Source organism: Lissotriton helveticus, chromosome 11 (assembly GCF_964261635.1).
Source record: "Lissotriton helveticus chromosome 11, aLisHel1.1, whole genome shotgun sequence".
Classification (NCBI taxonomy): domain Eukaryota; kingdom Metazoa; phylum Chordata; class Amphibia; order Caudata; family Salamandridae; genus Lissotriton; species Lissotriton helveticus.
In genome coordinates, this window is record NC_136072.1 from 172,195,182 (window position 1) to 172,220,276 (window position 25,095).

The 25,095-nt window shown below is 44.7% G+C and overlaps 1 protein-coding gene across 1 annotated transcript in view; it reads left to right on the forward strand.

Annotated features, from left to right (window-relative positions):
* The first annotated feature begins 13,062 nt into the window (after positions 1-13,062).
* The window catches only part of PIGZ (phosphatidylinositol glycan anchor biosynthesis class Z (Gwada blood group)), a 139,192-nt gene continuing 127,159 nt past the window's right edge, over positions 13,063-25,095 (forward strand). The window contains exon 1 of the mRNA XM_078666487.1: positions 13,063-13,174. The gene's annotated coding sequence lies outside the window, so the exon portion shown is untranslated. The remainder of the gene's footprint in view (positions 13,175-25,095) is intronic.

Consider the following 25,095-nt stretch of genomic DNA (forward strand, 5'->3'; position numbering starts at 1 on the left):
GATTTCTCAAACAAAGAGCAAGCGCTGTGCAGGCAAAACTATAAGGCACAAAAAAAAGCTTTATTGGACATCAAAAGTGCTGAAACTTCACAAAGCCAACACTCTTCAGGATTCTAGACAGAAGAAAAGAATAATCAAAGTGCAAGAAAAATGCAATCAACTTTAAAGAGTAACTAATATAAATATAACAGTACACACAAAAAAAGAACACTAAAAGAAAAACTGTACCTTTCCAAACTGCAAACTCCACAAAACAAATAAAAAAGTAAGTAAATATAATTAAGTAGTACACAAGCAAAATTACATTAAATATTATAAATGAAACATAAATGTAGCCCTAAAACTTGGCAAACTTTTTGTAACATTTAATTATAACAAACATTTATTTTTTGAACAGGCAAAAATCAATCACACATCCTTCAACTCGGCAAAAATAAAGAAACCCTGAAGAGACAATTCCAGAAAATAAAATGGCACCAAATATGAAAGTACAATATGTAAAAAAATGCAGTGTACATTTAAATACTTACCTAACAATATACTTTTAAAACCATTTTAATAATGTATGACTCCACAGATATAATGGAAGAAAGAACCACATACATCACTTCCCAAAAGAAAAACAATTATTGTCACATATAGGACGTACTTACAGTCAAAAGGACGGAAAATATACAAGGGTAATGTACAAAGTAGTATACTAATGCTTCTTATGAGGGAGCTACCACTAAACCACTGTATTAACTAATGATAGAAAGCATAGTCATGCACCAAACATGACAGAAATAGAAATTAGAAATGTTTTACCAGACCTTAGTTCTGAAGAATCTACAGGAACAATCCTGCAAAAATATCTTACCAAACATTCCCGACTGCATTACTGGATGACCTTAATTTAAAAATACTCATAGCCTGCAGTTGAAAGGCTGTAACTGTAACCCCCGCTGCTCATAAAAGCTCTCAAGGCAAAAATGTTCGACAGAGTATAACTACTTAAAATAGTGAATGATAACAGGAACAATGACAGGAGAATAATAATTTACACTAATAAAATAACCTAATAAGGCTAACGCAAAGCCACTTGTGAATAATGGATGGCAAATTGAGTGTTTTTTATTCTCCCCTTACAGCACAGTTCCCTAACTAACTGTAACCTGGTTCTGATGATGGCCTAACATTGTATATAGGCCGAAACGCCGTTGACTTTCACAGCGTAATTTATGGTACCTCGCTGGTGATTGCCCACAAAAATCATTTTGTACTGACTGCATTCATTGAATGGGCTTCACTATGAATACACACTGTATGTATGATTTGTTTTGTTTGTGCCTTTTCCGCTGTATATACTCCTTCACTGTCACCAGTGCCGTTCACACCTTCACGAGCACTTGTGCACAGTATAACACAGGTTACATGACTTCAATGTAACACAGTGCCTTTTGATTGATTAATTAATTATTTTTCTTGTCTTTGAATATATGACTAAATATATGAAAAAGTCTTACCTCTACCACATGTCTCCTGAATTGTTTGTCTCCCAGCTCCCCCTTCCCTTGTTCACAGCAATTAGTTGTGCTCCCTTAGAAATTGCTTTTTAAACAATACCCCTGGAATGTATATGACAGCACTGTGGTTCCACAAGTCAAAACAAACAAAGCTGTTAAACAATGGCACAAAGCCTTCCAGGCCACACTAAGCTAAAGTCACCCTATCGTCTATCAATTCCAAAAAAGCCTAAAAAAAGCAAAGCTATCAACGACTTAAAATAGAACAATTTATTACTAAAACAAAACCTAAAATATCCAACCAAAACAAAAGAAATGTATGGAATTCTACAAAGCAATGTACAAATATTTATTAATAGCAAAGGCCTACCTAGTACTAAATAAAAACGTATATTCCAACTACAACTAAAAACCAACTACCAATTTTTACTATGCAGTATAAGTTATGTATAATATTAAAACCAAAATACCTTAAGACTAAATAATAATAGTACATTAACCTCTTCCATGCTCATGACAAGGTCAGCTCGTCATGCAGTACACTGGAGCTGTGCTAATGACGAGCTGACCTTGTCATGAACAATGGGAATTCTGAATAGTCAGCACCCAGCGGGAATTGCCTTAGCAGCCAAGGTGTTAAAATTACATTGCTAAATAAATAATTACATATTAAATATCAACATATACCATTGCATGAAAACTAAACACCTACTGACAATTTTTTTGAAAATCTGTTTATTAGCATAGTATTTCGAGCAGCAACATGCATACAATTCCATATATATACGAGCATATTAACAATCTCGGTGGTACATGTGTGCTTTGCTCAGAACATAGAAAAAAACATAGTGTAATCGATTTTTCATTTTCATTTTGCCTCAAACGAACAGTCCCAACTATACCCGATCCCTCCCTCCACCCACATGAAATCCCACCCGACACTCTCTTAACAGGTACATCATGTAAAGATCGACAAGTGGGCGACGCCCAATGCATGAACACATTAGAATTTGTACACACAGATAAGGTGTGGTAGCGTGTACGATGGGTCAGGGTCTCTCGTACCCCAACATAGTGCACCGTGGGTTGTATCCGTGCATGGAAGAGTGAAGTAGGGCTCAGCCATATCTCAAGTGTCTACTCACTCGCGTCCTCTTCATCGTCGGCATTGTCAGCCTCAAATGCCCCCACCATGGCGAACCAATCCAAGGAGATCGGAGTCCTCCTGTGCCCCCTACGTTCTTCCTTCTGTAGGGCCTCACCCTCCGCCTTACCCCAGCGTATAACTTCCGCCCTCCACAGGTCGGGGTCAGGTGGTTTAGACGATTTCCATCTGATCGTGATAGCGCGCTTCGCCAGTAACAGAGCCAAATCTGAGAAGCGCGTCGCCACGGACCTGGTGCGTGTTGATGGCCCCAGCCCCAGTATTGTATGTTCTAGTGTAGGGGACCTGGATAGAGCACCAGCCTGCTCAAGGGAGGTATGTACAGTGGACCAGAAATACCCTAGTTTAGGGCATTGCCATAACATATGTACCAGGTTTGCATCATCTGTGTCACATCTGGGGCAGTTGCTCTTGGATGCAGGGAACATCACATGGAGGCGGTGTGGCGTCAGGTAAGCTCTGTGCAGTAGCATTAGTTGGATGAATTTGTATTTGGGGTTCCTAGCTACTTTTTTGGGGAACTGAAGTATGCGCCTCCACTCAATGTCCCGCAACGGCCTCCCTATGTCTGTTTCCCACCCCGTCTTCAGTGGTATTAGTGTAAGTGCCCTTCCCGCCTTTATGCTAGCCGTGAGCCACCTGGTCAGATGGCCACCCGTTCCCATGAGGTAGAGCATTGCGATGAGAGGGTTCGTACCAGGTTCCTGCCCGTCCGGCGACCATTTGCGCGTAAGATAATGGCGGAGACCGGCGTGTAGAAGAAAGGAGCCGTCGGGGATGCCCTGCTTGGTCCGGAAGTCCTCGAACGATAACAGGTGTCCCTCTGCATAGAGGTCTCCCACATGTGTGGCACCTGCGTCATGCCAGGGCCCCAGTAGGGTCGTCGTAAGTGTGCCCAGGCCCAGAGGTATTCCCAACAGAGGTACTGTGGGGGCATAAGGTGTCCCGGGGGACGTGTATTTTACTGCTTTCCGCCAGTACGTAACCGCCAGTTTGAGAAGCGGCGGGGCATTTCTAGGTAGATCCGAGCCAGGTAGTAGCAAGGTGTGCACTTTCCCCTTAGCGTGATCATCCTTCGAAACATCAATCTCATGAAGATTACGGCCCGCCACCCAGTAAGCGAGCCATTGTAGCTGGCATGCATAATTATACGCCCTGAAGTCTGGCAAGCTCATACCGCCGGAATCAGAGGGAAGCTGTAACTTAGCCAGACCTATGCGCCGACGGCCATGACCCCACACAAGTTCGGTGAGGAGAGAGTCGAGGGTCCGAAACGTCACCGCCGGGATCTGGAATGGCAGATTGGTGAAGTAATAGATGAGGCGGGGTAGCATCACCATCTTGGATATAGCCACCCTGCCGGGTATTGAGAGCGGCAATGTCAGCCAGAACTGAATTTGCGATTTCAACGTCCTGATAGCCCTCCCTAAATTGCCATCTATCATCATGCCCGCCTCTCTATAAATTTGTATCCCAAGATATCGGAAGGTGGTGTCCGCCATCTGGAAGGTATGGGGGGCAAAAGGTAGGGGGGCCGAACCGTCCACTGCTGTAAAGGTGAACCCATAGGACTTAGATTCGCTGATGGTGAGGCCAGAGATTTCTCTAAAATCCTCAAAAACCCGGGAAACCGGACTCAAGTCGCCTCTCAGGTTCCTAAGATATAATATAAGGTCATCCGCATATGCAGATACTATGTGATCCGTACCATGCCGTCGTATACCATAGTGGGGGGCCATCAACCGAAGTCTACAAAGCAACGGTTCTAGGGCAAGGACGAAGAGGAGAGGAGAGAGCGGGCATCCCTGTCTGGTGCCTCTCGCTATAGCTATGGGGCCTGAAATTTGATGGGAGGTGCGTACTCTGGCCGTGGGGATGGTATACAGCAATCTGACCCAAGCAAGAAATTCTGGCGGTATTCCGAAGCTTGCCAGGGTGGAGAACATATAGTCCCACCTCAATGAGTCGAACGCTTGTTTTAAGTCCAGAGATATGCAGCCCTCGGAGTCCGTGTTCACATTCTCTCCGAGCATGAGCTGGGCCAGGCGCCTAAGGTTCATGGCCGTATTGCGGCCCGTTACAAAACCACACTGATCCGGGTGGACCAGCTGAGGCACATACTGAACGAGCCGGGACGCTAGTACCTTGCTCAATATTTTAGAGTCAGTATTGAGAAGGGACAGGGGTCTGTAATCGGCCAGCTGTAGACCATCCTTGGCTGGTTTCAGGAGGGACGTGATCAACGCCTGCATGGATGATTGCGGTAGTGAGGATGTACGCAGGGCCTACGAATAAACAGTGTGTAATCGGGGCGCCAGGACTTCAATAAATGTCGCGTAAAATTCAGCCGGGAGGCCATCCGTGCCGGGGGTCTTACCCCTCGGAAGGGCACGTATCGCCTGCCTAATTTCCGCCACTGAAACAGCACGTTTCAAGTCGTCTTGCTGGGTGGCAGTAAGTTGTGGTAGGGCCAAACCTTCCATGAAGGCCTCAAGGGCGGGTGCCGACATGGGCTGCGGGGGATCGTACAGTGAGGTGTAATACTCCTTGAATGCCGTATTAATCCCTATTTGGGTGGTAGCCGGGCGGCCAGATTGGTCCAGGACCCTCAAAATGGGTTGGCTGACCGGGGAGTCCCGCAATAGGCGGGCCAACAGGGGGCCGGCCCGGTCTGCCTGTGAGTGTTGCCTATTCGTGTATTCCCTGTAGTCTATGAGCCGCAGGTCTTCCAATAGCTCCGCGTGTCTAATATGTGCTTCTTGCAGTGGTGTAAAGGGAACATTGGTGCCCGCTGCCTCATTCTCCAGGGACGCAAGTGAGCCCTCCACCTTTTTCAGTTGGCCAATCACCTCACTTCTCCTCCCCACTCTAGTGGCCATGGCAGCCCCCCTAAGACAGACTTTGAAAGTGTCCCATTCTATCTGTCGGGAGCTGGCTGTGTGTGCATTTGTGGAGAAAAAGGTGTCAATAGTATCGGATAGGGAGGACCGGAAGACCGAATCCTCGAGGAGATCAGGAGACAGTCGCCAAGTCGGGATGGGAGCCAGTTGTCTACCCCACTGCCATATAACCTCCACGGGGTTGTGGTCCGATAGGGTTTTTCCCATGTGTTGGGTCTGTACAATTAATGTCATAAGGGAGCGGGAGCAAAAAACATGGTCTATTCTAGTATGAAGCTGATGGGGGGGGAGTAAAAGGTGTATTCCCTGTCCATAGGGTGTACGCTTCGCCACACATCCGCTAAATCCCAGCCCTCAGCCCAACTCGCAAGCGCGTCTGCCTGTTTCCTGCTCTCGGTAGCCTGTAATGGGGGATGTGACCTATCTAGCCCGACATCAAGAACAGCATTGAAATCGCCCCCGATGAACCAGCGAAGATCAGCCCAACCCGCAATCACCTCATTTACAGTTTGCAAGAATTCCGACTGGTTTATGTTAGGTGAGTACACACATCCAATGACAACCGCCTCCCCATCCAATAGTCCCCGTACAAACACATAGCGACCCTCCCGATCAATCCGTTGCTCCAACATCTGGAATGGAAGTGAGCCACGTAGCCAAATCGCCGCCCCCCTTGAGAATGCAGAATATGAGGTGGAAAAAAGTTGCCCTCTCCATTTCTTTCGCAGCTTCACCGCTTCAGCAGCGTTCAAATGTGTCTCTTGTAAACAAGCAATCTGCGTCCCCCTGCGGTTGAGCTGTGCTAGGATCCGGTGTCGCTTGTGCACTGATCCCATGCCCCGCACATTCCAGGTGCACAATTGGTAATTGTTAAGAGGCCCCATTACCCTTCGTGTGGTGCAGCAATGCGAATCTCTTGGGTGACCCCACATGTCTTGTTGTACTTAAAAATGAGAGTGTCACGCAAACATTTAACCCCTGAACAAAAGGGTCCCTGAGCCAACGTACCCAGGAGCCAAACCATGATGCCCAACGTGGGCACGAGTCAGTCAAGTTCGTGTGCATACCGGGGGTGGTAGGCCTCCGTCGTACGTCACTGAACGGACTGCGTGAGTTTGAAAGCCCACAAGATTATGGGCCCCCACACATGCAACCCACCATACGTGAAGGAGGGGGGAATAGTCATACGTTACCACCCGGAGAGGATCAATTGCTTCGTGGCTCAGAACTCCGCTGCCATCTGGGCTGTGATCTTTGGGTAGAGCTGTAAGCTGTCAACTGAGCCAGATACCTCAGTGCGGGTGTCGGTGGTGTCGGTGAGTCTGTCTCCGGGTGCTCCCGCGTCGTGGGCGGCCAGCGCTGCCTCAGTGAGACGTCGTTGTGGCAAAGTCGAAGAGTGGTCCACGGCTGTGTGCCCAAGGGGATGCACCACCGTCGATGTTCCATGGGAGGAATGGTGGTCGGGACTGCGAGTGGTGTTCCGTCGTCCCGGCGAGCCCCTGCGGGTGTCCCCTCGGCGGCCTGTGAGTGGGTCCTGCGACGTCGGCGGGGACAGGGTGACCTCCATCCATTCCGCTGCCTCCTCTGGCGAGTCGAAGAAGTGGGACCTGTTGTTATGCAGGATTTTGAGCCGAGCAGGGAACAAAAGGGCATATTTCATGTTCCTGTCCCATAAATTGCGTTTCACCCCGAGGAAGTCGGACCTGGCCCGCTGCACAGTGGGAGTGAAATCAGGGTAGACCGATATATTCGTATCCTCGAAGCGTATCGGTGCTTCCTCCCTGGCCGCTCGGAGGACTGTGTCACGGTCCCTGAAGTGGAGGAGACAAGCGATCAGGGGGCGAGGAGGCGCCCCCGGCTGCGGGGGCTTCGATGGCACTCTGTGAGCCCCTTCCACACTGTAGAGGGCGGTGAGGTCTCTCTGGCCCACCAGCTTCCGCAGCCAATCTTCCACGAATCGCGTGGGGTCCCTTCCCTCGCTTCTCTCCGGAATGCCCAGGATGCGGACGTTGTTGCGGCGGGCACGTCCTTCTGCATCGTCCACCCTATCCCAGAGTCTCTTCAGCTGTTTCTCCACGTTTTCCAATTTTGTGGAATGTTCCGTCTGCTGCGGGAGTAGGTCATCGAGCGCTATTTTGTGCTCTGCCACCCTGTCCGCCAACTTGTTGTGATCAGCCTTCAGTAGAGACAGCCCAGTCGCCATGGTATCCATGCGCGTTTCTAGCGCTTCTCGCGTCGCGCGTATTTCATTCAGGATCAGATCCAGCTTGGCGTCCTGTGATCCCTTACCAGTCGGCGGAATGACTTCCATGTTGGAGGAGGCCAGTGGGTCGTCAGAGCCCGTTGATTGCGCGTCCATCTGTGCGCCCTGGGCCCGGGGTTTGTCCCTGTGCTTGCCCATGGATCTCGTGAGCAGGGTGGCGCTGTAGTGTGTGCAGCAGTCCGCTGCAGTCCTGTCAGGTGTCTAGTAGTGGTTATGGAGGGACCACCACGTGTTGGACTGAGGTGGAAGTAGCAAAGACCTCAGGGCTGGTAGTCGCAGTACTGATTAACAACTCGGTGTCACAACGCCGGGGATGGGCAGGTGCGCCTCGGTAGTCCCTCAAACAGTTATTGCCCCAGTGCCACCGAGCCAGTGGTGTGGGAGAAATGGTGGGGTCCAGTGCACTGTAGAGCTAGCCGCATCCGCTGGCAGCGTGGTAAGAGTCAGGGCTGTAGCGCTCTGTAAAGGCGTCAAAGCGCTGTGCGTACTTCTCCACTTCTGACCTCTGTACCTGAGGACTGCGTGGTGGCCGTGCGCGCCACTCTGAGCCGGACGCCCAGGGTCTCCGGCCGGTGGCTCAGGGGCAGGCAAGGCAAGAGCGCTATGTTCCAGGGGGGACTCGCCGTAGACAAGATGGCGCAGGACCTCAACGTTGTCAGGCCGGCCTGGTAATGAATGTCGGTAAGCCCGCTATGGACGGAGCTGGACTCGTGGTGGCGGCAGTATATCACACGGGTTGTCCGCCCTTCAGTTTTCGGCCCCGTGGTGGAACGCCGGGGTCCCGTTATCTCTGCGGGCGGGGGGAGGACAGCCCAGGAGTTTTCCCGCGTCCCGCAGGTCACCGCAGCAGGCAGTCAGGCCACTGCGAAGCAGCCGGGCCAGAGGGCAGTAGGGTCCCAGGACCACGCAGGGGACCACCCCACTCACTGCAGCCCCGGCCAGGAACAATGCAGGAGTCCAAGCCCGGGTTCCGACTGGACCGCGAAGAGGGCAGGGGGTAGGCCGGCCAGGCCAGTCACGCGAGGCCGGGGCTTCACGGCGCTCCACAGGCCGCAACAGGCTCCGTCGTTAGAACTCGCTTGAGGAGCGGACTGCCAGGTGGAGAGCCGCACCGCTCCACGCCGCACGCCCCCGGAGACAATCCAGGTAGGGATCAGGTGGGCTGCAGGTAGGGAAATGCAGGATAATTAGCTAGTGTTACAGGGCTAAGGACGGAGCTGGGGAACTACACGTCCACCATCGACGGCTCCAGGCCACGCCCCTAAACACCTACTGACAATTACCAATAAATACACACAATACATAACATTTAATCAAACATTACAATAAAATAAACAACTGTGAAACTAATAAACATTTCACACTGATTAAAAATAAAGTAATATATCTTACAGCTTTGTAGTTGATGTCCATAATCTTCCAAGAATCCACAGAAAATAAATCCACATAAATTAATTAAAATAAACCACAAATAATTGTAAAACATAAATATATGTAAACACAGCCACACAAAGAAGCATAGTCCTTGAAAGCAGTAAAAACCCAAAATATCAAATAAAAAAATGCTTCATGAAAACTGAAAAAGTAAGGAAATTAAAAAGGAATGTTGATTCAAATATAACAAACCTAATTTCCTCTAAATGCAAATGCATGAGAAAATAGGACAAATCCCCCTCCATGTTAAAAAACTGGTAAAAAAAATATTATATACCATCCCACACAAAACAAGTAACCAATAAACATTAAACCAAATACATGTATTATAAAACAGTAAACATACCATTCAAATAATGAATGCACTATACTAAACAACACTTAATACAGTAGGACCTACTGCACTACATTATAAAAACAAAACACAACACTAAACTAACTTAACTCACCCTAAATATATCTGCTGTTCCCCCAACACCTAAACATTAACTTTAAAAAGTCTTACCTGCTCTGTAGAATAGCAGCAGAAGACCGTGGCAAACAGGAACTAGGGAAATCCCAAAACGGAGGTATATACACTCAAAAATAAAGGTAGCATTAAAAAAGTCTGGCTGGTAAATGAAAAATAAGAACAAAAAGCTGCTCATCCATTGAAATCAGTGGTTCTTGAAAAATAAATATTGATATTGTTATCTTTATTTTATAAAAATTGTTTAAATACTTAACAATCTTATAAAAATGTTAAAACATATACAAAAATGTGTACAAAAATATATTAAAAAGTACTATAAGATATTATTAATTTATAGTATTTATTAATATATACTAAGAATACATGTGGTTACAAAAATGTATTTTTATAAAAAATGGTTTTGAAATATTTCGAGAAAATACAACAGATTGAAAAGTAAACTGTCTAGATAAAATGTAAACCATGCATTGGAAAATGTAAAAACAAATGTATGAATGTGAAGTAAATGCAAATAATGTTACAAAATGTTTATAAAATGTGTAGTAAAAAATAAACAATGTAATGCTAAATGTAAAATATTTTCTAAATATTTAGCATTCCAGCTCCAATATAAGCTATATTAGAAAATGTGTTGGACAATAAAAGTGTTAGATTTATTATTCCCATTACAATCTAAGCTACATTGTGGAAAATGCTGGACATTAAATGAGTTACATTTACTAATTCACCTACAATTCATACTACATTTGCGTAAAGAACCCACTTTAATGGGTTATATTAATTTACTTTAATTCAACCAAAATAACTTTTAAATTACCGTAATGACAAAATAAAGTCAAAATAAACTCAATTTTACATTTGAATATTAAATACAAATAAATAAAATGTTAGGTATGGTAAAAATTATTTAAATATTAAACTGTATACCATAATTCTATTTTAAAATTGAAAAGGAAAAAGTAATATATTTTTATAAGATATTCAAACAAACAAAACAAATAAACAAAACGAAATACTAAATTCTTCATTTCTTAACAATAAAAATTAAAATAAACAATTCTATCCATAAAAAAGAATTATTTAAGAAATTAAAATAAAAAACATACTATTTTAGTAACAAACAAATATATTTACATTTAATTGTTGTATAAATTATTAAAAAAACACAGTCTTGTACATGACAAATATAATAAAAATGAAATAAGAACGTTAAAATAAAATTTACTTTACACTTAAAAGTAAAATATATTTTACAGCATATAAAATCTTCAATATAATTTTAAAAAAATAGCTACCCACCCTTTTCACTTACAAAACCTACATCCTGCTACTAAAAGAAGTTGAATAAGGAAAATATTACATAAACAACCTACACTGATGCATAACACACATTTCACTGCTAAAACATGTAAACATTGTAGGCCATAAACATTAAACATGACACCTATAATACTGAAATATTGAAAAAAACGTCAATGTTATTTTCAACCATTGTTTTTATAACTATATTAACAACACAAACAATAATATTTGTACCTGTGATATTTCTGACAATGATATTTTACATGTTAAATTATAAATTACATGATATTATGGTAAGATGACATTTCCAACTCAATATTTTTGGCAAACATCTATGCAATACTATGTGGAAAATATGAACCAAGATTTCAGCGCAAAACAATTTCAACCTAATTCCTAATCTGCTTTTTTCACTTCCTGTGTTCACAAACAAGATACATAAATCATTGCTTCCAAAGTATCCTTTGATGCCAACAAGCATTTTTACAAATGTTCAAATAAATAGGCATATAATTAAACTCAAGGCTGCTGTCTTCTATGATGCCCTGAGAAAGGTTGCTCAGAAGTCTAGAAAATCAAATATTACCACTAAGGGCCCGAGTACTATGTCGTTAGGAAACTGTCCCGAACTAATTGGTTCCAGAATAGTTTCCAAACTAATCTGGTCCTATGAGTCCGGATGACTAATTACGATGCTTCCCAACATCGTTTGGTTGGACTCGCATTGAGTTAAATGGGGGCCTGTTTTCTGATCGAGAAGACATGCTCCCATTGAAAAAATGGGTTGTAGGGGAAAACCTTGCACCCTTTGACGGGCACCCCATGGTGCCTGCCACATTGTGCATGGTTGGGAAGAGGGGTTCTTTGGGTAACCCCACGGGCTACATGCGGAGGTCTCAGTATGAAGGGGGGCCCACAATGAGCCCCCCAGACAGATTCTGGCAGCTGTTTCGTCCCGGGCAAACCGAATTGGTAAGGCTGTCCGAATCGAGCAACGTAATTGCTCATTCGGAAATCGTTCCATAGAGCTGTACGAATCGGCTCTGAAAGACTCAGGTTGTCCGGATGCCTTTTGGAGCCGATTCGGTCTGCTCTAATGGTTTCGAGGCATCGTAATTAGTCGTTGGGAAATCTGTGCGATTCGGTAGGAAACAAGTATTTCAAATCGAATTCTACAATACCCTCGAATCCCATCCTGAGCCTTTCATAATGACATCGTAATCGTCCCCTAAATGGGACTCTACCATAATGATTCCATATCTTCTAAGATCTGCCTCAGGTTACCTTAATGCCCCAGGTCACCTTCTATGTCCCAGGCGATAGTCCTTACCGGACCCAATGTCCTTTAGATTTGAAAAGAGGACTTTCTTAGTCTAGAATTGGTTGAAAATCCAAAGCCATTGATACCACGGTTGTGCAAACCCTTTTTTAATGCTCTGCCTTCAACAAGGTTCAGTTCCTACAGGCTACAACTTGTTGAATATTTTTTATTTAAGCATCACATCTTGTGTGGTCTCATCTGTAGTCATCTCACAGATAAATCACCTCCAATCACCACTAGATATAATGCTAACCAATCACTAACGTTCTAGAGGAGGGTAAGCTTAGGTAGCAGTTCTCCCAGAGCAAGACTGAAACACCAAATAAATCCACAACCCCTCTTTCTCATTGCACAGGAACATCAACGCCCCTTCCACCTTTAGCATCATATACCACAGACATAAAAATGTGGTATTTCTTTCATCCGGATGCTTGAGTTCATGGAAATAGACGTAGGACACGTTATAATTTTGCAGGACCAGTCCTTCACTGCCGCAGGCTGCGTCTGCGTTGGTCGAGGGTGCTTTAAAAACAGGCTGCTAAGCTGCCGCGAGGACACCTGTGCGCGGACATCCATGTGCGCCAATCAGGGAGTCTGTTTTCTTTTCCATTTATTTTTAAGGACCGCAATAAAAACGAGTACAGGCGGACAAAGGGGAATTGTTGCGAGAGACCGCAGTAGAAAAATAGATGTGGCGGCATGACCTGCGCAATAAATGTGCCTCGAGTGGAGCGTGACAGCCGTGCAGTGCCAACAGCACTAAAGGAAGGGGCGACCTGACGTGCGGTGTGCGTGCGGCGCAGGACACCAAGGTAAGTAGTTCATGCGTGACTCATTCCAATGTGCGTGTGTGCGTGCGTGTGTGTTTTTTTGGTCCTTCACTCGACTTGGATGTCTGCTTCTTGTGCTGTGGAATTCAAGGGAGCTGTCTCGGTGCTGTCGCAGATTATCTCGGCGATTACACAGATTTTTAAAATAATCATTTACAAAAAAAAAAAAGCCGTTTGTGCAGAGAAGTTGCATTCATGCCAGCTGTCACCAACGTGCATAGCCATTTCCCCAAAGGGGCTCCGAAAAAAAATTAATTTGCATTTTCTCTATGATGTCACAAAGGCATGTTTGGTCTGAAATGTGCAGCTATTTTTGCATGCATGTTTTCGGCCAGATGCATTAATCGTTGGTGTGCAGTGTAATCCCCTGTTGACCTAGATTGAAACTGCTGCCGCCGCCGTGCGGTTTATTAACTGAATGGTCATCATATGACAGGCTGTGTGTTTTTTTTATTTATAGATAATGAATTCCATTAGCCAATGCCAGCCCCTGAACTCCCATTAACGAGCAAAACCGCAATAAAATATTGCAATTTAATTTTGAAAACCGAGCTGCTCTGTATCGTTCTCTCTTGCCACTCCGACTGGGTTTCAAATGTGTGTGTGCTTTTTGCTGCTGTACGAAGTGACACGTTTTACACGCATCGACTTTTAAATCCAGATTAGGCGAGTATAATTCGACCGTCTGATCAATGTGTGTAATCAGATTACAGTTTGAAAGTATGTGTGAAGCTAGATCTTCTGATCTGACGTTTTGCTGTAATTAGAGGGACGTGGATGAAAGGTAAACAACATCACTGCTGTACACCCTAATCACAGCGTCTCAGTTTGGCCAGGTTATGTGATCCTGCTCAAATCACTTTATGTCCCCGTCTCTGTGAGAGCCTTTGTTTGCTAAAATTGGAGCGCTCACGAACATGAAGCGCTACACAACTTCCAGGCATTTGCATTTTACTTCAGTGCTTTAAATGAGACTGTACTGTCAGGTACCGAGTAATTTATTTACAATCCGTACATCTTTTATTAGTAAAGCCAGACACAGTCTATCATTTCAGCGAAACAAACAGTGAAATATTTAGTCCTGTACTTATTATCAACCACATGTTATCCAGTCTACACCGCAGATTGCATTCATGAAATTCCAGACAATACAATTTGTAGCCGAAACGCGTTGAGAGTGTCCTCTTGTGAATATAGATTTTTTACAACAAATTCTTCTGTGTGCCGGCATCTCCATATAAGTTATTCGTGGTAAAGATGGACTTAATTTTAAACAGTAGCAACAGCTCCTATCTTGTAGAGATATTCTCAAGTTTGGTGCATGCCACCAATCTATTTTGTTGTATTCTGCACAATAAATGTCATATATATCTGTTAACGTCTTCAAGTCCGACCCACCGCACTATGGGGCATATCTACAAGCCCCTATTGCCACCATAACGTCACTTTAAACAATGTTGTGGTGGCGATAGGGGCTGCAACTTGTTTTCAAGGCTGCGGTAAGCCACTTAACGTGGTTTAGCGCTGCCTTGTAAATTCTTGCTGTATTTAGGGGCCTATTAGGATTGCGGTTTTTCCGCATCCTCCGGGCCGGCGGAAGCCACCGCCGGCCCAGAGGATGCGGAAAAACCGCAGCGGACCCACCAGAGACCCACCGCCACATTAGGATGGCTGGTGGGTCCTGGTTTCCGTCCGCAGCTATTCCGCCGCGGTTGGCTTACAACCGCGGCGGAAAAGCTCTAATATGGTGGAGGTGTCTCTCAGACACCGTCCACCATATTAGGAAATGCTTGAAAAGATGCTTTTCCGCGGCGGATTTTCCGCCGTGGAAAAGCATGTGGAACTTCACTGCGGGGGCCCGTTGCGGGCCCACTAGGTGAAGGGGGGTGGGGGGTGCACATGGGGGGTACCTATGGTACCCCCCTGCATTTGTATGCAGAGATCGGCAGGCACCGCGCGGTGCCTGCCACTTTCTGCATACAAAAGCAAAGTATGCATTTTTTACATTGCGGCGGGTGCAGCTTGAAGCTGCACCCGCCGCAATGTTAAGGATAGAGGATGTGACCGCCACCCTGGCGGTCACATCCTAATCTTCACGGGGGGAACGCCGCTGCCCATGCGGACGTTCCCCCCTACTCTATGGTGGCGGACGGACTCAGGTCCGTCCGCCATCATAATCGGCCCCAAAGCGTGAAAGGGGAGGGCAATGGGTGTTGTGGTGGGCGTTCCACCGCAAAACACATTGTTTTTGACGTTGACCCCTATGTACATGGGTGGCGTACATAGGAGGCAGCGCCAAAATTAAGACCAGGGAAAACCTGGTCTTAAGTTGGAAAAACAAGGAGAAATACTTTATTTCTCTTCGTTTTTGCTTTTTCCGTGTCAGCAAAATGCCATGGATTGTTTATGTACAGGAAGGTCTTCCTTCTTGTACATACACAATCCTTTAAAAAAAATCAATTTTGTGACTTTCATGTGTGCTGCATGAAGCACACATGAAAGAATGGCATTTTAGGATTGTTTATGTGCAGGAAGGGACGCCTTCCTACACATAAATAATCCTCCCTTGCATGCAGACACCCTTGCACTATGGTGCAAGGGTGCCTGCGTTGGCGCTAAGTTGCTAAACTTAGCGCCATCGCACGGGGAAACGCAAGGCTGCACCACATTCTTGTAAATATGGTGCAGCCTTGCGTTTCAGAAGTGGCAGAGAGAGGCATTAAACCATGACGGCTAACGCCTCTCTCTGCCACTTCATTGTACATATCCCCCTATGTTCCTAATCACAGGAGTCAAAGTTACTAATTGCTTTTATCTTCTATGCATATACCAACAGCACCGATAGCCTTCCTATTGTGTAAAGCACTGATGGTTGTGACCACCTCCAACTTTGACTACTAAGGCAATCTGTCTGTTGAGGTGCCATATTAACTTTGGGGTATGCAACAACACATTTCTGGAAGGCATCTGAAGAGGTTTACTACCTGAATATCAACATTTAACTATCATCCTGCCAACACATTAAGGCCAAGATATCTACTACAGTGAAGGTAAGTCTACATAGGTACATTTAGGTTTACTATAAATAACTCCACATTTAGGTACCTGATGATACACATATCTTCATGGTATGTAGAGGTGCAGTTAAGAATAAAAAAGATATACTTACCTTTGTATACTCACATCACAATATTCCGGGAACCTGATATTTTGTCCATGATGATTTGGCTTGTCGACAATATTGTCCTTGTTAGTCTGACCTAAAGGTGTATGCCAAACTGACCTCGTTAATTAACTGGGAACGTGGTAGCTCCCGATCCGGAAGCACTGTTGCTTCATAAAGAATATCTGCCACAATTGTAATCCATTTGATCACTTTATTCATGTTGTATCAATTTTTTCAGTTTTTAAACTCATCGGGTCACATGGAATTCGTAAATTGTATTAAAATCTGATGCTTAAGGTATGCCCATCCAGGCCTTTTCACGACAGCAGGACATATACAAATATCATCCTCCGTAGTATGTAATTCCCAATGCATTTCAGGCTTCTTTCATCGCCCTTCGTCAGGGGTTTCACTACAAACATAAACAATGATTTTAGACTGTGTATTTTGAACATTCAAAACATAGAACATTTTGGTATTCAACATGTTCATAATAAATGCTTCCTTAGACGTTTTCCCTCTGACAACCAAAACCGTAAGACCTGAATATGAAAAACTACGATCCTCATACTCTTAATCAAACATTGTAAATCATGTCGTTGTAAATATATAGGGCCCCGCTAACTAACATCCGGTTACCCACTAATCGTTAAACCAAACCACTTAAAGACACTCTCGTACCTTCAAAGTATGTCCTGGTTGCATTCCTGCTTTATCAAAAACCGTCTAACGATGTTCTCACATTCGTTTCCCTCAATATATCTAACAAACCCCTCCCCTTCTCATGTGCAACACCCTAAACTTAAGCTCCCATGATTCACCGTTAGTTAGTACCTAAAACATGATCTCATCGGGGTCAATTGTGATCTACAAATACCAATTACCTCCTTTGATTGCCCCGCTCACCCTTTCGTTGTCACGCGCTACGCCTAATCATAAATATATTATAGAAGCATTAACGATACAATGCCAACATTAAGTAATAACAGTTGTTCAAATTACGGGGATAAAATCCGTGTTATAAGCCAGTCCATGTTTATCACAATGTTCGTTTTTTTATAAATTCATCTTAAATCAGAACCACATCCACAATGTTTACGAGCACTGACCTCTCTACACATGTTCTAACCTACCTCCCAATAAATCAGGGTCAAGAGTGATCTGCATATAGTTGGGTCCAAACTGAGGTGGCATGGTGAGCAAAAGAGCGATGGGTTGGAATGCTACCCCGAGCGATTGCCAGTGGTTAGACTTACTGCAAGCAGCGTCCCGTCACCTTTTGTGTGTTTCATGTACAGCAAGAACTACTCCAGAGTCACTATTCAAATGTGAAAACGTTTAATCGACCCAATAATGTCTCTTTGACTCTGCGTGCTGCTTAAATTGGGAAACTGCCTTGTAAATTGACTTTATGGATTAGCTCTATTGATTGGCGTTAGTGAGCTACAAAGTCAAGAAGTGAGCTCTGCTAACATGATCATGTACACATCATGACCTGAATATATACACACGATTGAAGAGGTTTTCAAATCAGTTTTAGGGGTGTGATACATAAAGGCATTTTACAAAAGCACAGGCGTTGTGGCAGCGAAATACTTTTTTGAAATATACAAACCTGTTTTTGAAAGTCAGACAAGTCATTTTGAATCACAAAAAGCAGTTTTGAAACCCCTTCTGAATTTCAGACAGAAGAGGCTGGGAAAGGGGTTCCCCCTTTTATTTGTGAGTTGCAATGGGATGTATCCATGGTTTGTGGTTGCATTTGACGACACAACCCAGTTATCAGTTTCTGACACCCATGTGGGGTGTTAATTGATTTGCAAAGGGGAAGCTGTTCCCCTTGGGACAGCTTCTTCTTTGATAATCCTGTCGGGTTACCTCTAGGGGAACAATCAGTGGTCCAGGTCTCCATTGCATACTCACCCTAATGTTTTTCCAGCATATTTAAGGGACTTACACTGGTTTTACATAGTTGGTATGCTGTCCCTCACATGCCTCCATTCCTGCATTCACTGCTATTCGTATAAGGCTGGTAAATGTGTTCTGCCTCATTAGCATTCATGGGTAGAATACAGATTGGATGTGACTAATTAGGACATCAGTTGCATCACAAAATATAGAGAAGTTTACAAACAATCCACTGTGGGATGTATGACATTACAACGCATGCTTTTACCATGCACGCCTTTACAACGCAGTTTTTACAACGCATGCCATTACAACGCATAGCGCTTTGGGGTGCTGGATAGTGAATAGTTTAATTTACTATTCCAACTCCAGTCCCCGTGGATAGTAGGGAGGTGTTGGATAGTAAATTAAATCTATTCCCTATCCTAGAGCGCCCCCCAGCGCAATGCGTTGTAATGGTTTGCGTTGTAAAAGTTGCGATGTAAAAGCACTGCGTGGTAAAAGTTGCGTTGTAAAGGATGTTTCCCTCCACTGTGCAATTTCCATATCATGGGTTGCAAATATGGGGGCATATTAATCAATCTTTCATGCACCCACGCTCCACCAATGGAACGCTTCCATGGGGCAGAGTATCTCAAGGCAACGATTTGCGCTGCCTTGCGTTACTCCAGATTTATCGAGCCATGCAGGGCCTCGAAAGGTGGCCTTGTGTGGCTTGATAAATCCAACCTAGCTTTTGCATTGCACATTTGTGCCCCCTTGTGTGTTGCAATGGCAATGCAAAACATTGCTAAATATGGCCTTGGAGTATGTACATCAGGCCCATATTTCTGTCACTTTCTTGTTTTTTTAATGTGCCCATGGGCATTTCTGTGGCATAAACCCAGCTGGGGGCAATGGAGTGCTGTATATTAAGGCATACTGGGACACATTACAAGATCATGTACATCTCGTGAGGATCTACATTTTCAAACCCCACATATGTATTTCAGCATTTCAGCATTGTTAGGTGCAGGGAGATTAAATGATTTGTCAAAATGAGCTATTTTCAGTCAAGTGCTGAGGCAGGATTGGAACCTGGATCCTAAGGTTCGAGAAATAAGTAACTTGCCCACTACACAATACCTCTTCTCTAGTTTCCTGTGCATATTTATACAGGATCAGGGGCATAGCTACCACCAGTGCAGCAGGTGCAGCAGCACCACTGCCCAGAGCCTGAGTGGCCCATTGAACTAAAACAAATTATGTATTTTACTACCTAGTAGTAGTCAAAGTGGGCATTTTTCTTGCTTGCACCAGGGCCCATGGCTTACCTGATTCACCACTGTAAAGGATTCATTTAGCAGAGCTTCATATTTTAGATATAACAACTTGAAATAGGAGTCTATTTACATTCATATTAGAAACTCAAATGTGTTGACGTCTGTGAACAAGGAACACTTGTGCCGCAATGGGTGTGGTACAGTGATTTGTTTATTTCCACTAATTATATGTTTGATGTTTCCAGGCTAGAAATGATCAAGGTACTACTCATGAAAGAATGGAGTCAGTTGTAGTATTTGAAACCCAAAAAAAGGTGATGTGAGTCTACTTGCAATAAGTCTAACCAATGGCAATAGCTCGGGTAGCACTCCAACCCATCGTTTGTTTGCTCACTTCACCACCTCAGTTTGGACCCAGCCATATGCAAATAAGTCTTGACCCTGTTCCTCATTGGAACAATCCAGCCCGAACTGCCAAGCCAGGTCCCCCCTGAAGCGGAACACAAGCAACTCAGAACCGGATTTGCCCTAGTTATGGACTCATCAGCCAGGTACAGCTTGGTTCCAGTGACACAGTGAGTATGGGACCCACGTCTGGGCATACCCATGCCACTGAGGGTGGTACATGAACCACACAAAAGTTGATGGGAGGCTGCTTGCAGTATGTCTGACCACTGACGATAGCTCGGGTAGCAAACCAACCCATTGTTCTTTTGCTTATCATGCCATTTCGGTTTTGACCCAGCCGTATGCCAATCAGTATTGACACTGCTCTGATGGGAGCTGTCCACCCCGACCTGCCAAGCCAGGTCCTCCTTGAACCAGAACATAAGCAACCCAGGAACGGTTTTGCCCTAGGTTGGGTTGCTTGTGTTCCGGTTCAGAAGGACCTGGCTTGTCAGGGCTGGACTATTCTCATGGAGGAGCAGAGTAAAGACTGATTTACATATGGCTGGGTCCAAATTGAGGTGGCATGATGCTACCCGAGCAATTGCCAGTAGTTAGACAAATTGCAAGCATTCCTTCCATCACTTTTTGTGAGTTTCATGTCAGTTGTAGTAATGCCTAGTCAGGCAGAAGCAAAGTTTGAGATGTTATACTCAATAGGTGACTCCACAAACAACCATTGTAAAACATGGCTGTTCAGTAGACATAACAAAACAGGAGAGCACGCAAACACAATAGGCCAGATGTACTAAATTCTCACACAACGCAGCACAGCCACTTAAAATGCTGTGTTCCTTTGCGTGAGAAGGAGAGAGCAGGAGAGCTTCTATCGACAGAGATATACCCCTCTGCTTCCCTCTCCCTAACGCTGGTGCAGAATTTTGCTGCTGACCACCTCACGCACATCTTCGCACCATAGTGCAAGGGTGTGTGCATGAGTCTAGCATAGCTTATCCACTGAAAGGGTTCCCTTCCAGGACAAAATACTATGCCTAGGCAAACGTTAATACTTTGACTACTTTGTAAGTGTGCTGTCAGTGCAGAACACATGCAACGTCGGTGCAGCACACATGCAACGTCAGAAAAGAAGGAAGAAATGAAAACAATTTCACCTTTTAATGTCTGCTTTTAAGTGGTTTTAATTTTTGGCACAAATCCCGGTCTCCAATTTTTGGTAGATAGGGTTTTGTGTCAAAAAGCATAGGTGGTTGCATGGGAACGCTTATGTCAAGCCCCCTTTGCGTTACTTTTAGGCAACTTTACAGCACAAAACAAGTTGTGCGCTGGAAAGTAAACATTATGCTGCTTTGCATCACTTTTGTTACACAAACACAGGGCAAAATGTTTGTAAATTTGGTACAATGTGCTTGGATGCAACTCTTTTTTGTTATTTTTGTATCCCTCTATTGTATTTGTTGTCATTGTCTTGACAGCCAATGTTTTACAAGACAGATAACAGTTTAACATTCATGCAAATGTAATTCCAGATACAATAACTTAACTTTATATTTACAGTTCAATACACTTAAACATTATAGGTTTGATGCATATTGTTCCCATTGGAATATTTCCAATATTTAGTTAATGTCTTCACCACAGCTTGCAAAGCAACATGTTTGTGCTAGGGAACAAAGAGGCGTTCTTAGAGTTCTTCTCGATTGTTTATTTACCTCTGAAATAGTTTCCTGGATGTGTGGCGAAACATCTTTTTACGAAGTAACCACGTTTATTTGCATAATAGTTTTGCAAAACAAATAGCCTCCTGCACCTGGTTATCCCCTCTGCATAATCTGGCCACTTACGTCTCATTTTAGATTTTGGATCCGGATACTTGTATCATTTTAAATAAATAAAGATTTTTCTGACTTGCAACGCAATAGTAGATTCATGAAAGGTAATTCACCGAGATACAAACGGTAACGGAAGTGACGTCACAAACCCGTTGACCAAATAATAAATATGCTCTAATCAAAAATCTCTAATTTACTGCTGAAGGGTTATGGGGGAACACAATATGTTGAAACTATATATAGAATTTCTCGCCTCAGAGAGCGCATCTTTTTTCTTGGCAAGTGTTTTTTTAAGATATATATATATATATATATATATATATATTATATATATATATATATATTTAAAAATGCAATGTGGTCTTGTAACAGGATCGCTCTCCAGCGGGTGCCGGCGTTGGGCCAGACCAATGGCCAAAAAACAATTTTTTTTGTACAAAGGACGCCACACACAGCAACTTCAGTTCACAGATTTTATTTCAGTGCCCAGTCTAACACCAACGCGTTTCAGCCTGACGGCCTTGCTCACGGTAAGTGCAATTACTCTCCTGCAACTGTTTATACTGTTTTTAGTGTCTATTTTAGGCATCATATCACAATTGTATCAGGTCTATTTTCAAATTGCACATACTTTGAAAATGTGCAATTTGAAAATAGACCTGATACAATTGTGATATGATCCCAAAAAAGTGATAATACTAAGATATATATTTTTTGTGAACATGCAGCGTATTCTAAAAGTGCATAAAATGAAACACATCGTTATCAAATGTATCCCACACGGCAATAAGAACACTGTCTAACAAAAGTGAATTCCTGTTTAAAATCTAGAACTACATGTCCCAGAAGTCCATGGGAGTAGTAGAAATTAAAAACAGTATAAACAGTTGCAGGAGAGTAATTGCACTTACCGTGACCAAGGCCGTCAGGCTGAAACGCGTTGGTGTTAGATTGGGCACTGAAATAAAATCTGTGAACTGAAGTTGCTGTGTGCGGGGTCCTTAGTACAAAAAAAAATAAATATAAATATATATATATATATATATATCAAAGCTCCACGGGGTGACCAAGTCGAGCAGCACTCACACCACGACACGCTTTTCCCCAAAAGCGATTTTATTGCACAGTTTCATTCTCTGTTCTTTAAAAGACATACGTCTGCCGCCTGACGCGTTTCGTTATTCACTTCCTCAGAGGCGCTGCAGTCGAAGGAAGCACAGGGCCACACCCACCTCTTTAAGTCCCATCGCACGCTGATATGCAGCTGCTATGAATTAGACAGTGCGTAAGACTGTATCATGGGAGATGTAGTCCTTCTTACTTCCTTGTATCTTTGCCACGATGAAAGTCTGCACATAAGCCCCAAAGGTATGGAGCCGCTGTCCATGTGCCGTGTGCCACCTCGCGCCCCATATATTCCAGGCAAGTGGCCCCCTTCACTTAGGGGTGGTGCCCGCTCAGCGGCTGGCCTGCCGCTATAAACATCAAAGCTCCACGGGGTGACCAAGTCGAGCAGCACTCACACCACGACACGCTTTTCCCCAAAAGCGATTTTATTGCACAGTTTCATTCTCTGTTCTTTAAAAGACATACGTCTGCCGCCTGACGCGTTTCGTTATTCACTTCCTCAGAGGCGCTGCAGTCGAAGGAAGCACAGGGCCACACCCACCTCTTTAAGTCCCATCGCACGCTGATATGCAGCTGCTATGAATTAGACAGTGCGTAAGACTGTATCATGGGAGATGTAGTCCTTCTTACTTCCTTGTATCTTTGCCACGATGAAAGTCTGCACATAAGCCCCAAAGGTATGGAGCCGCTGTCCATGTGCCGTGTGCCACCTCGCGCCACATATATTCCAGGCAAGTGGCCCCCTTCACTTAGGGGTGGTGCCCGCTCAGCGGCTGGCCTGCCGCTATAAACATCAAAGCTCCACGGGGTGACCAAGTCGAGCAGCACTCACACCACGACACGCTTTTCCCCAAAAGCGATTTTATTGCACAGTTTCATTCTCTGTCCTTTAAAAGACATACGTCTGCCGCCTGACGCGTTTCGTTATTCACTTCCTCAGAGGCGCTGCAGTCGAAGGAAGCACAGGGCCACACCCACCTCTTTAAGTCCCATCGCACGCTGATATGCAGCTGCTATGAATTAGACAGTGCGTAAGACTGTATCATGGGAGATGTAGTCCTTCTTACTTCCTTGTATCTTTGCCACGATGAAAGTCTGCACATAAGCCCCAAAGGTATGGAGCCGCTGTCCATGTGCCGTGTGCCACCTCGCGCCCCATATATTCCAGGCAAGTGGCCCCCTTCACTTAGGGGTGGTGCCCGCTCAGCGGCTGGCCTGCCGCTATAAACATCAAAGCTCCACGGGGTGACCAAGTCGAGCAGCACTCACACCACGACACGCTTTTCCCCAAAAGCGATTTTATTGCACAGTTTCATTCTCTGTTCTTTAAAAGACATACGTCTGCCGCCTGACGCGTTTCGTTATTCACTTCCTCAGAGGCGCTGCAGTCGAAGGAAGCACAGGGCCACACCCACCTCTTTAAGTCCCATCGCACGCTGATATGCAGCTGCTATGAATTAGACAGTGCGTAAGACTGTATCATGGGAGATGTAGTCCTTCTTACTTCCTTGTATCTTTGCCACGATGAAAGTCTGCACATAAGCCCCAAAGGTATGGAGCCGCTGTCCATGTGCCGTGTGCCACCTCGCGCCCCATATATTCCAGGCAAGTGGCCCCCTTCACTTAGGGGTGGTGCCCGCTCAGCGGCTGGCCTGCCGCTATAAACATCAAAGCTCCACGGGGTGACCAAGTCGAGCAGCACTCACACCACGACACGCTTTTCCCCAAAAGCGATTTTATTGCACAGTTTCATTCTCTGTTCTTTAAAAGACATACGTCTGCCGCCTGACGCGTTTCGTTATTCACTTCCTCAGAGGCGCTGCAGTCGAAGGAAGCACAGGGCCACACCCACCTCTTTAAGTCCCATCGCACGCTGATATGCAGCTGCTATGAATTAGACAGTGCGTAAGACTGTATCATGGGAGATGTAGTCCTTCTTACTTCCTTGTATCTTTGCCACGATGAAAGTCTGCACATAAGCCCCAAAGGTATGGAGCCGCTGTCCATGTGCCGTGTGCCACCTCGCGCCCCATATATTCCAGGCAAGTGGCCCCCTTCACTTAGGGGTGGTGCCCGCTCAGCGGCTGGCCTGCCGCTATAAACATCAAAGCTCCACGGGGTGACCAAGTCGAGCAGCACTCACACCACGACACGCTTTTCCCCAAAAGCGATTTTATTGCACAGTTTCATTCTCTGTTCTTT